This window comes from Amblyomma mixtum, chromosome 7, assembly GCF_055824585.1.
Source record: "Amblyomma mixtum isolate Tamu chromosome 7, ASM5582458v1, whole genome shotgun sequence".
In the NCBI taxonomy this organism is placed as follows: domain Eukaryota; kingdom Metazoa; phylum Arthropoda; class Arachnida; order Ixodida; family Ixodidae; genus Amblyomma; species Amblyomma mixtum.
The window spans coordinates 98,856,009-98,869,820 of record NC_143018.1 but is presented as its reverse complement, the minus strand read 5'-3'; the positions used below and the strand labels follow the sequence as shown (position 1 = coordinate 98,869,820).

At 44.1% G+C, this 13,812-nt stretch overlaps 1 long non-coding RNA gene across 2 annotated transcripts; it reads left to right on the top strand.

Annotated features, from left to right (window-relative positions):
* Positions 1 to 2,511: 2,511 nt before the first annotated feature.
* Positions 2,512 to 13,341, top strand: LOC149336941 (uncharacterized). 2 transcript variants are annotated; one of them, XR_016284347.1, is made up of 4 exons: positions 2,512 to 3,378; positions 6,481 to 6,633; positions 10,350 to 10,472; positions 12,732 to 12,756. It is a non-coding gene; the product is annotated as an uncharacterized LOC149336941 (long non-coding RNA). The 2 variants fall into 2 exon arrangements; XR_016284346.1 differs by lacking the exon at positions 12,732 to 12,756 and adding an exon at positions 13,260 to 13,341 and having other exon boundaries at positions 2,514 to 3,378.
* Positions 13,342 to 13,812: the final 471 nt, after the last annotated feature.

Sequence of the window (13,812 nt, the reverse complement as noted above, 5' to 3'; positions counted from 1 at the left end):
CAATACAATGAGAATCATTAACCCTGTGCAAATACAACAGCAAAGAAATTTATGCCCAATAAATGCACTGCTTACATGCAACCAAGAGGCAAGAATGGGACAACCTGGCACATTTATGGAAAATAAGCTCAAAATAATAAAGAATGACATTTGAGCAGCCGCTCATTCCCCCCACCCCCTCCCTCAAAAAAATATGAAAAATGGTCCTCTTCACACGGCACGTTTGAAAGATGCGGCTGTAATGTTTGCGACAGTTCCACTACGTGTGAAAATCAGATATAAATAACGCCAACGCATGCGGTTGGAAGCGAGGAGCCAGGGCGCGGGCAAACAGTAATCGTCTTCAGGTGTCGACTGGTTCCACCTCCTGAGGGCCGCTGCTCGACGAATACCACTCATGGCCACGTTCACATCCAACAAGCTTGTAATAAACATTAGACAGGTGTTTATCATGACGCAGCAGCAGCTCATCAGTGCTATTGGCCAGTGCTGAATTTTTTAGCTTGATAAACGAAATCATCCACCGAAACGCGTGTCGACCGTTCCTCGCCAGATTCTTGCAGTCCCACGAGGGTGAGCAGCTTTTCCGCCGGCTTCGTCTCCTCTTTAGTGCAGGGCCACTGTCATTGTGACGCACATTCTGCACGGTCGTTTTACTATGCATCGATGCCGCATGGGACAGCAAGCGGTCGTACACTCCAATGCGGCGTACGGGCCGCACACATACACACACCGTAACGACAATACAGCGCGCAGGACGCACGCAGCGAACACGGAAGAACAAAAACCGTTCTAAAGCACCTGTTCACTCAACACCGGGCCGCACACATACACACACCGTAACGACAATACAGCGCGCAGGACGCACGCAGCGAACACGGAAGAACAAAAACCGTTCTAATGCTGAATTCCAATGGCAGATCGAGACCGCTCCGTCGGATCGCGTACGGAGCGCGTCGGAGCGCGTAGATTTGCCACCTCCCAGTTTGCGATTGGAATGCCAGTGATCCCTCGGGAGCGCGACGCCAGCGCCGCAGCGGCGACCGCGGAAACTAGGCGCGCTGCCGGAGCGGACGCCCTGCTAGCTTCGTGTTCGAGTGCGATAGGAGTTGCGCGAGGCGCGATCTCCGCGTTGACAGACGCCGTCTCGGCGAAACAAAAAGGAGGTAGTACGAAGGCCGTAATGTAAAACCAAAACCAAAGCGTATGTACAGGATGGTCCACTCTCCGTGAACACGCGAGTATGCGGCCGCGGTCTTCGGAGAGCCGGTGAGCCTGTCCCTACCGTTCACGAAAGAAGTGGCGGACGACGCGCAGGCAATTTGCTCGCTGCTCGATTTTCCAGCCTTGCGACTGCGAGACGCAAGCCGCTGAACCAATCAGCGAGACAGTCGAGCTTTCGGCAACGACGCCGCCCGCGGACACGCCGAGCGACTAACTGCGCTGCCCCCCGGCCAACGTTTCTCCCTGGCTGCCGTAGTCGTCGCTAAGCCTAACTGTTTTTCATCGATGCCGCAGCTGAGGGCGCTTCGGAATTGGCCAGCGCTGTAGTAAAGGTGCTACTCGCGTCACCGTTTTACTGTGCTCCTCGTCTCATAATAAAATAAAGACATGATCGATTTCTGCGACGCCTCCAACAGCGGAGCTAGCAGACAGCAGGCCAGCCGCACTGGGCATCAGGAAGAAATTTGCTTGTATCGCAGTTATCACTTCTACCAGCAACTCGGTATTGGCCAACGATCCTCAAAAATGATTCATTTGTTACATTCCTCTACTCCAGGGCTTGTTATGAACGCGAACAAAGAATATTAGCGCATTTTTCTGACGCCGGCGGCAGGCATATACAGGCCGGCAGCTTCACACTCGCTGACCGTTTCAGACGAATCTTCACTGCTGGACTCTGAGCTTTCAGTGCCCGAGTCGGAACTGTCACTTCCATGAAGCAAAATTAGTGCCGCACGGCTCGAAGCAAGATCATTGCCGTCCACTGTTGACTGGAAAGTGCCCGTCTGTTCCGGCTCGCCCGGCTCACCACGTAGCGACGACAGGAACGAAGCGGCTGCTGCCGGTCGCGACCGGAAGCAGACGCGGCGGAAAAGAAAACGTCACGCGAGGTTCCGGTCAAATCCGCCGATTTCGGCAGATCAAGAATCGCTGCTCCACGGAGCGATCCGGGATTTACGCCTGATCCCGATCTGCCATTGGAACATACAACTCGCGCTCCCATTTTACCATTGGAATACGACTGATCCAAACCGAGCAGAAAAACTTGATCCCGATCTGCCATTGGAATTCACCATTAATCACTCAACACCACACATATTCCGCAATTCCGCGCATGGTTCCGACTGCGGGCTTGGCTAGCGCTTCGACTCGTCATGGCCAAGCTGCATGCCCTGCGCTCTTGTGGTAACAACGCTCATGAAACGAAAATAAAATTTTAATATGTAAAACCATTCAAGTTGTCAGCTAAAAAAGCTACGGTAAAATTAAATACATCTGATATGTTTTCAAGGTGGTGCGCTTTTGCGGACGCGAATACGCGAATGGGGCTATGAATTTCCCGTGCAGCTCTGCTAGACACCATAGCTCTGCAAATGGCATCGTGCTCGGAGTTGCATCGTGCATGAATTTTACTTCCTCCGTGCACACATGCTTGGTGAGGTGAACGGTGGTCGGTGCGAACAGTTCGAAGTTTAATCGACTGAAAATTGCTCAAGGAAAGTCAGCGGCATTGCATTGCATCACGAGTGACTGGCGGCAGCCACACGGCATCGTCTCCGGTTTCGTGAACTTGCGAGAAGGTGAACAATTTGTTCTCAAATTTTGAAAGCGGTTTTTTGTTTGTATTGTAACCCTGTGTCTCGTCGCATGTTATGTTCACGGTAACATCAGCACAACGTGCATGGGCTTTCTGTCTCTATTTGAAGTAACATTGGTCGGTCAGCGTAAACTTTTCGATTCAATTAAGCACAAGCTGTCCATGTTGGTAGTGCGTGTTGAATGTGCTTGTCCTGTCCGCTCTCCCTGTGTTCTGCGTGTTTTTCTGTGCTCCGTTTTTAGATGGATCGATACCAACTAGCCCAACTTTCTGCTTTACTGAACTCTATTTGAGATCATTCTGCGCTCGAGATGGTCTTCTGGTAATTTATTTATTACCAGGTATAGTCTAGAGATTTGGAACCGTTCATCCCACTGCAACAGTGCTGAAAAGCTGTTTTGTGTTCATGCATCTGCTGTCCTTAAACTTTTCGGTAATCATTCGCATGGTTCCTTTGGATCTGGACTACCGGCTACTGTTGCAAGGGACGCCTCGCCGCAGAGCCCCTGGGGACGCCCAGTGGGTTAGCTGTTTGTCCAGGTGCCAAGTTACCAAAGGTACCATTCCAGACATTTTTTTTTTCTGTTCATCAACCTCATATTCCTTGCAAAAATTACAGTATGTAATTGGGCACTAAAAAAATTGGTAACTAATACACATTTCAGGACAGTTCAGAGAAATGAAATGAAAATTGGTTTTTGAGGAAAGAAAATGGGGCAGTAACTGTGTCACTTCTCTCGGTGGACTCCTGAACCTAAGGGAAGGAATAAACGAGGGAGTCTAGAGAGAAATGCACATGCAGCATCAGTATTCTCTCTGTAGACTTTTCGAGACCTGGATTCATTCCTTCTAGGACAGTGCCAAGCAGTAGGTGAACTGCACACAAATTTATTTTCCTCAGGTGCAAAGTAAAGAGTGAAAATGTTGTAAGACAAATCTCTACCCTGTTTCATTCTCACTGCATTTGCTCAAAGCATAATATGAAATCCTGTATTTCTTATACCCTGGTTTCCTTTACTTTGAGCAGTAGGTATTGACAATGAACATCAAGGCAACTCCACTCTCATTGCTTATTGCTGCTTTTAGGTTTCCTCCATGATTTTCTGTTTGCTCAGTCCTGGCCTTAACATATTTTCTTCTGCTGCTTAGCTTCGAACTATTGGCTAGGTTACATGGTTCTGCTACTTCTATGTTCACTTTGAGGTTTGAGAGCTTGTTGCTTTGTTCTTTTTATATAAGCATCTTTGTCTTCTCGAGGCTGATTGGCAGTCCGGAACAGAGACCACATGCATTGTTTATGTTAAGATGATGACATGATAGCCTAACACATCGTATCGTTGCCATTCGAGCCCCCTGTGTACTTGCTTTGTTGCACTGGGAGCAAAAAAGTTTAGTGGAAGTCGCAATGAGGCGAACTTTTGTTTAGACTAGTGGCAAAGATTTACTGTTGCTTCGCAGTATAGTGCTCCCACCTGTTGCGCACGAGCATTTAGATGGCTGTTAAATACTACTATCAAGGATTTAGCCATTGTAATGTCGCAGGTCTGTTGTGTAGGATTTCAGACCATTGTCTTGCACTGTCCCCGAAGCCTGTTGTGTGTCAGTTACGCCACTATGCTGTTGTATTTCTGTCCAGTGTAAAAAATATTTTCTGTGATTATGCTACACGCACAGGTTCATGGGGAAGTAAATATTTTGTGTCGCTTCAACCGGGTAATGCTTCAGAATGAACACATGCAAAAACCCATGCTGTTTAAAGCCTTGGCTTGTGTAACCCAAGTGTGAGGAGAATACTATTATGGCAGGGATTCTTGCATTGCAACCTTTTAAATTCCTTTTTTGTAAAAAGAATGACGAGAGGTTTCATGAGTTACAGCTCTCTTTCATTGCTTGCTCAGAGAAAGCGTTTATTGTAAGTAAGCAGTAGTGGCTTTTTTCTATTGTTCAAGCAGCAGCGTCAGCATGCCTCATCATTTTTGTCTTGAATGACTGAAGGTGCTTCCAGAGCATTGCCTTCTTTTTTTCTTGTTGTTTATTCAGCATGCAATATTGTGTCTATAGATTGCTCTTTAGCATTATTTTGCATTCTCCCAAGCAAATTTTAGGCGACCAAATTCAGAAGCACCTTGTATTGGCCTTACATGCTCGCTATTAATGCAGAAGTAATTATATGCCACACTAAACACCAAATCTACATCCTTCAGAGTGGGTCTAGAAGCTTGTCTCCAGACTCTTGCCTTCAAGGAGTTTTTGCAGGTTTCATGTATCTGCTTGGTGTTGGAAGTGACAGCCTTGACTGATAATGATGAGCATTAGACACACATTATGCATTTACAGTTAGGCCGGAACGAAATGCGAACATACATGTGCAGTACTTTTCTACTTTGCAGCGAGGTATACATTTAGAAAGGGTTCATATATGTGTATTAGGTAGATCTCTTAACCAGAAACAGGAATCAGGCTAGCTGCATACTCAAGCTGAAATCGCACAGGTGAAATATTTTGTCTTCTTCATAGGCGCTGTTTGCATTTCATTCCAGCCTGATTGTGCACTACTGCCATAGCAGGTACCCTATCTAAACGAGACACTGTCTTGTGGCAAATCTTCGCATATGTTTTAGACACGTGTGTGAAGAAATGTGCAGCTACAAACATTGCATACTTGGTTATTCATAATGCTTTTTTTTTTCTCATGTGCATAGAACAATGATCAGCTACATTGCTTGCTTTGTTGTTCTATTTTTCTGCTAATATTAAACTACATATTAATCTCAAAGACCCGATGTTCGACTGAATGATCCTTCTGTGTCCCACTAGGAAGGCAAAAGCATCACGCCTAGGGCTCATTCACCGCCCTTCACCCCTGTTTTGGTTTCAGTCGGTCAGTTATGCTATTAATGAATGTAATCACTTTATAGGACAAGTATATATGAAAATATATTTTGGGCTAAATGAGGTTAACAAGTTATCCACTGTGCACAACGGTATGGTTGGTCTTGTACATCTTTACTTGGGTGTTAACGTTTCTTTTGTGGTTGCTGTCTAAATAACTTTGCCTACCTATTGTATCCTAAGTCCTTTTATGCCCGTCTTCCTTCCTACTGGCTCTCTCCCTTTTCAGTCATTCCTTTTTCCTTTAAACTGGCGATTAGTCACAAGCCTGCTGTTGGAATGGCAGCTAGCACTAGGCCCCCTTTTTTTTTCATTGAACCTGCACTGCTAATATTAACGCTAATAGTACTGTATCAGTATTTATGTGATACTGCATTTTTGTTATGCATAAATAGTTGGCTAAGCCAATGGTAGCAGTGTTGAATATCACAATATATCATGCATATATCTTGCATGCAATATCAGTATCAGTTTATTCACTTTGGATGAAGGTTATACAAACCGGGGTGATAAAAGCATCTGGGCCCTTAGCAAGCTGCTAGTTCGGGCCCATGCAATAAGTGCACAATATAGTGTACCCAGGCGTCAACATAAGAAAAAAAAGTGTACATTTTATATGAATAGAAGATGTTACACAAAACTATATCAGTATATTCACTATTACGCTACCCTCTATTTCTTTCAGCTCGGCCGTTTGGCTGTCGATATTTTGTGCTGCTTTCCTAGCTTAGTCCACTCAAACTAAAACTTTGCGTTCTGTGTTGCAGGTAGAATCTACAATGAATGCCGCACTGTGTCTTGTAAGCAGGAGGCGGTGTTAATGGAGCCATGAACTTTTCTTGCGGATGACTGGCGTTGGCCTTATTATGCACTGAACCTCAAGTGTGAAGAGGAAAATGTCGTGTTGGATTTCTGCACAGGTGAGACATCATGGTGAATCTACCAGTGCGAAAGACTAGACAAGAGACAAGACAGCCGCTGAGTCGCGGCCATAGTTTATTGAAGTGAATAGGGAATACATGAAGAAGCCAAGCAACACCACAAACCACACAATTACAAATAAGCATACATGACAACATGAGTCAATGCCCCTGAACATTCCCCTGATCGAGATAGTCCAATTCATTGCGTGTTAGTGCGATAGACAACACACTTGCACATTAGTCACCGAGTCGTAAGGTGTGTCTAGCCTCAATAATCTACCATTTAATCTTCTCTGAATTTACTGCCAAAATGTGTGCTGCCAAAAGAAAAGGGTAGCAGCCTTCACATCCCTTGCAATATACAGAAAAGTTAGAACCCCTACCCTCTTGTGCTCCTGTAATCTTACATTGATACACCTTCCAGTTTGACCTATATAGACCCGACCACAAGATACAGGGTCTGATACCATGTTCATTTTACAAGGTACATATACATTTCACTCCACATGTGTACTTTTCTCTAGCCACATTCACAGAATTATTCTTAACAATTTTACATATTTTAAACAACTTATTAGGGGCCAAGAAAATCGCTTTTCCATCATACCTTCTGGCCGCATTTTTCAATTTGTGCGACAATCTATGTATGTACGGTAACACAACCGGTCTTTTGGCATCTCGCTGGCTGGCCCCGGCCTGATTGCGCCGGTCGCCGTGAAAAGCTTTCGGCTTCCTTAACAATTTATTGTATGCTCTTGCAAATAACATGGTTAGGAAATCCTGCGTTCATTAACCTAAAATGTACTCTTGGAAACTAGTCGTCATGCTAAGAAAGCATGACTTCATCAATTCTGAGTCCAGGCTTGACAGTCCAATGCTATCTTTCACTAGCTTGTAATAGCCAACCTGTGTCCAAGTAGCAGCTTAGCTTAACACTCCTGGGTGAATATCACCAGCACACATGGTGTGTGCAGATCAACTTATCAAGGTAAGGTCCAGAAACCGCAGCTCCTTTTGTGGCGACATTTGCTCCAAGGTAAACCTAAGACAAAGGCCTTGCTCCTTAAACAGATTGAGAATATGTTCACTTCCCAAATTATCAGAACATTTGTAAAAGACCAGGAAATCATCAACATAGCAAAAGATTTTTTCCCCCAGTCCATGCAAGTCCTTGACAATCATTCTATACACCCTACTTAAAATATCTCTTAGCACAAGGCCCATCTTCGAACCACTACATATACCAGATTTTTGAACACATACCACACTGCAGTACTCTACAGCCATGCTCTTAAAATAAATGCTATTCACTAGCATGCTCTTCAGATGAATTTCAGAAAAGGGTTCTTGCAAAATTTTGTCTGGTTATTTGCAAAAGCATTTGTCTACTTCGCATCTTGAAGATCGGTTTCTTGTACTCAATTCGCAGCGTGGTTGAGTATCTGAAGAATGGCAATCCAGCAGATTGTCTGGTGGTTAGTGTCGATGTAGAACTATTTTATTCCATCCCGTATGAGGACCTTATGAAAAGCTTGTGAATGTGTATATCGGAGCACAATGATGAGCTTGTGTTTAGGAACAGGTGCGTAGTAGTCTTTTTTTGGACTTACTTCCTTTTATTTGAAGAGCATGTTTCTGGAGTATGGCTGTGCGGCATATGTTCAAAAGTCTAGTATATGTATCGATTGAATGCCTCTGTGCTAAGTAATATTCTCTTAAGCAGGGTGGATGGAGTGATTGCCAAGAACTTGCATGGGCTGGGGGAAAATCTTTCACTGCGTCTGATTTTCTGGTCTTTTACAAAAGGTTGCGATAGTGTGGGACCTGTGCATATTGTCAAGTTGTTTAAGGAGCAAGGCCTTTCTTTAACTTAGCATTTCCTTAGAGGAAATGTCCCATCAAAAAGAGCTGTGGTTTCTGGGCTTCACCTTGATGTTCTGCACATGCCATGTATGCTGCCGATATTCACCCAGGAGTGTCAAGCAGCTACTTGACTATTGGCCGAACTATTCTAAGCTAGTGAAAGATAGCATTGCGTCATCTAGGCTAGGCTCAGTATTGATGAAGTGATGCTTTCACAGCATGACAAGTGGTCTCCATGAGCAGATTTTAAGGCTTACGAAAGCATTATTCCCCAACCATGCTATTGCAGGAGTGTGTGATAAATTGTTAAAGCTGAGCGTATAAGATTGATCAAGTTGGTCAGACATGCTAAAGGTAAGAATGGCATAGCATCATGTAACGAGGACAGCAGGAGAGCACACACGCATTAGTGCCAACCTTGGAGCAGATACAGAATCCAAGAGCATGTGCTTGGCATTCAGCGTTGGCAGTCAAGGGTCGGGCTCATTCAATCTTGAATGTTCAAATCAGTGTTTTCTCATTTCCTTGACTGCCAGTGCTGATTGTCAAGCACGTGCTCTTGGATTCTGTATCCACTCCAAGGTTGGCACTTGTGCGTGTGCTTGTTGTCCTGCTGTCCTTATTACTTGATGCTGCGCCATTCTTCTCTTTAGCATGTTAAAGCTAAAACCCTTTCACAGGGATTGGCAGGATACGGCCAGGGCCAGCCATCGAGATACCAAAAGATCGACTGTGTTACTGTACATACGTAGATTGTCGCACAATTTGAAAAATGTGGTCAGAATGTATGACGCAGAAATGGTGCTTTTGGCCCCTAATAAGTTGTCTACAAACTGTAAAATTGTTAAGAATAATTTTGTGAATTTGGTCCGGGAAAAGCATATGTGCCTTGTAAAATGTATGTGGTGTATCGGATACTGTTATCTTGGGGTTGGGTTTATGTTGGTCAAACTCGAAGGTGTGTGAATGTAAGACTACGGGAGCAGAAGACATATTTGGATATTGGTAGGGGTTCTAACTTATCTGTACATCGCAAGGAATGTGAAGGCTGCTAGCCATTCCTTTTGGCAACACTCATTTTGGCGATACATTCGGAGCAGATCAACCGGAAAATTATCGAGGCTAGACACATCTTATGACTCGGTGACAAATCTGTGAGTGTGCTGTCCATCGTGTTAATATGCAACGAGTTGGACTATCTAGATGAGAGGAAAGTTAAGAGCGATCTTTTACTCATGTTGTGGTATAGCATATCTGTAACTGTGTGGTTTGTGGTGTTGTTTGGCTTTTCTATGTACTCCCTGTTTACTTCAATAAACTTCAATTGCGAGTCAGCGCCTGCTTTGTCTCCTTTCTTGTCATTGTCTCGTGCTGGTAGGTTCACGTACTTGCAGAGTAGATTCACTGAATTGTATACTTGCAGAGGCTTGTGAAGAAAAACCAGAGGAATTTTCTTTCCTTTGTCTGGAATGGAAGTTAAAAATTTTTTCGCATTGCTAGATGGTTGCAGCATGAAATTCCATTCTGGAAGGGTAAACCCACTAAATTGTACATTTTGTGTGCAAGGGTACTGATGCTTGCATGAAACTGAAAACATTCGCCCAGGCTATCTGGCTAGCTTCCTTCTTCCTTGTGCCCAGATTTTTTTAAACAATACTTTGTCAGATTTATTTTGACCAGAATTTCTAACATGTTAATTATACCACATTTTGTGATCATATACAACAAAATTAAAACATGATGATCACTGGTGTATGGTTTAGTCTGGGGTAGAATGATGAGAAGTACCTAGTATATAGTAAAATTTAATATTACTAGTCTAACATAAACAAAATTGCTCTTTTTTTTAGTGGAAAATTTTGCTACCAGAGAGTCGGAGCGGCATGGCATGATGAAGACTTGGACAATGTGCATTCCAAAGTACCTGTATTCATGTCGGCACGAGAGCTTGTGCACAGTGCTTCAAACAGTTGGTGAGTACCTTGGTGCTGTGCTTCTGCTTAAATAGATAGGTAGATATTTTATTTTAAATGTGCCTGAACAGCCAATTGGCCTAAACGAGTGCACACTAAGTCAATACAAACACCATGACGTGAACAGACATAATACAGAAAAATGGTCACAAATACGATAATAATAGTAAAGAAAAACAAGCATAATGAATAAACAATGAAAACTGCAAATTAGGCAAATATTTCTGTGTCATAAAAAGTTGAATTGTGTTATTTGCAAACGAGTCATTGGTGAAATGGCATGCATGTCAGGATAAAATCTATCATAGCATTTGCTGGTTTTTCCCTGAGGCGCACGAAATCGCAGTGACATCAATAACGGCTCACAGTCAATAGAGCCGAGCACAACTTTATGTAGAAAATCCATGTCATAAAGAGTAGACATACCAAGGTCTGCTAGAAGAAAGTCGTGGTCTTAGAAACGACAGCGCTCAATATATCTATCACAAAGGATGCATACAATCTTCTGCTGAACATTTTCGATTTCATCGCCAGAGGTAACAGAGGCACTATTCTAAGCTACTGATGCAAACTCAAGACGTGGCATCACGAGAGCACAGTAGTCAAATTATGTTTTTAATCTGAATAAGAGTGTGTATCTGAAAATTTGAGCAAAAATTGAGTAGCATTTAGATATTCTTGCACGAAATACCACTGTTAAAATTGGTTATAAATGATATGTCTCACATGTACACTTATCTGCTGAATATAGTAAGCATGGCTTGCGACCTGAGTGCCTCCGATGTATGAAAAAAATGGCCAGGTTACTGCATGACGCGTGGAGCAACCCAGTGTAGCACATTCAGGCTTCATGGAGTGGAGAATGAAGGCAGTAATAACTTTAAGAACAGAAAATACAGGACCAGGAAGCTGACAGAACACACTGACACTCGGTGCATGAAGGGCATTATGGAGTTGCCTGTCGTGTCGTGCAAGATGGAGGTCGCACAGACAGATAATAAACATGAGTCGATGCAGATACCTTCTGTCATTACGTAGTACTCACTGCAGAACTCAACAAAAAAAGAAGCAAAGGTAACAGCTGAGCATGGCCAGACTCTTGTGCTTTCCTCCGCAAGCAATCTGGAAGCGCAACTCTTCGAAGTCTTTTATGCTTTCACTCGACATATACATCATCACTGCATGTGTCGAGGAAAAGTACATACCCTTAATGTCAAATGACATAGCACTTACAGGACCCAGTAACAGCTTACTGAGGTGTTCTGATGCATCTACAGGGCACCTCATGAGAGATTCTTAGGCTTCAGAGCACTCAATCTACAGGGCGCCTCATGAGAAATTCTTAGGCTTCAGAACACTCAGCTCTTGCAGAAATTGTTTCAAAGTTTGTTGCCACATGGACCTCTTCGTAATAATGACCCTAAAAGCGAGCCTTCCTTTAGTGTCACAAAAAAAGGCCTAGGACATGGGTCTTTTTTGCTCCTTCATTAGAACCAAAATGTTTGCGAGCGAGATCTTTCACAGATATGGAATGATTTCACGAAATGTCAAAGGGAAGACTGAAGCTGTGCGAAGCAATACCAGCAACAGCCCTGCCGCGGTGGCTCAGTGGTTACGGCGCCCGGCTGCTGACCCGAAAGACGTGGGTTCGATCCCGGCCGCGGCGGCCAAGTTCCGATGGAGGAGAAATTCTAGAGGCCCGTGTGCTGTGCGATGTCAGTGCACGTTAAAAAACCCCAGGTGGTCGAAATTTCCGGAGCCCTTCAACACGGCGTCCCTCATAGCCTGAGTTGCTTTGGGACGTTAAACCCTAATAACCAAACCAAGCGATACCAGTTACAAACACATCACAGCTGTTGAAGAAGCTGAAAGATTCATGCCTTCATCCTTTTTCTGCATCAGACACATGACTACACTTTGTCTTTCTGGGCCATCATTTTGAAAAGGTTAACATGGCAGCGGCCTTCGGTCAAATTTCTGCAAGGAGCCCTTTGTGGAAACTTAAGCATCTGTTCCTCGTGAGGCGCACTGCAGAGATATTTGAATACCTTAGTGAGCTGCAACCAGCACCTGTGGCTGCATTTTCACTGACATCAGAGATTAGTACATTTTCGTGCAGATGCTGAGATAATGGAAACTATGACTGAAAGCATAAGGTTTCGGGGAAGTATGCTTCCTGATTGCTTGTGGGCAAGTGCTGGGTAACCACCAATCCAATGGGTACAAGCTTTCTCCTCACCTTGTGCTCGTCTCCTTTAGGGTGAAATGCCTGCCAAATGGTTCGTTGCCCCACCTTGAGATGAAGAAAATACCTTGTGCCATGGTGCTCTTTGTCCTCAGATTCTCTCGCGCCATCAAAAATCAATCATCACCATGCTTGTGGGCAAGTGTCTGGCCTTTTTCAGATGTTACCAATGTTCCTTGCTCACTAAGTTGTGCATTGGGTACTATGTAATGAAAGGCATCTGCATTGAATTGTATTTGGCACCCATCCTTAGCTACTTTATATTTGCACAAAATTGTAGACAACCGTAAAGACTTTCATGCACACAGTGGTGTCCGAGTAAGCGCATTTTGTCGGCTTCTTCCTGGCCCTGTGGTTTCTGCTGTTTACTCATATGAGAAATAAATTTTAGGCAATCAATCATGTTGGTTTGGTTCTCAGTAAATGGCTTTTACAAGCTTCTACGAAAGCCGATTGCTCAATAGCGAATGGTTCAAATGTATTTGTGAAATTTATAATAGGTGTTGTGTGGCTACTAAATGAGGATTTTTTTATCTTTTCAGATGGATCCGAAAGCAATTTTTAGAGGTACAATGTGTGCAATTTGTCATGAAAATAAAACGTATGTACTTGTACTCAACCAAACACTTGCCACTCTTTCATTCTAAGTTGCATTCTTTGTACGTGTGCAATACATAAAATGCATGAAAGTCTTGTACATAATACTTATTTCCTCGGCCTCTGGACTGCTATATCTGCAGTGAACGTTCTGGGCAGAAGCTATACACAGATGCATGTGCATGTACTACTGAAAGTATTATCGAGAGCAAAAATAACAGACCCCTGCCAGCGCGGGCCGATCTGTGCCAAACTGCATGCAAGCGCCGCTTGACGAAGCACTCCAGATGCTGAGACGAGTGCAGTGGCACGCAATGCGTAGCGCTCCTCGAGATGGGCGCACGCCACTGCGCTGGTCTCGGCACTAGGAGCGCTTCGTCAGGCGGTGCTCACATGCAGTTTGGCGCGGATCGGCACGCGCTGGCAGGGGTCTGTTATTTTTGCTCTCGATAGTACATAATTACAATGCAAATTTTTTGCGTTCTAGATCAGATGACT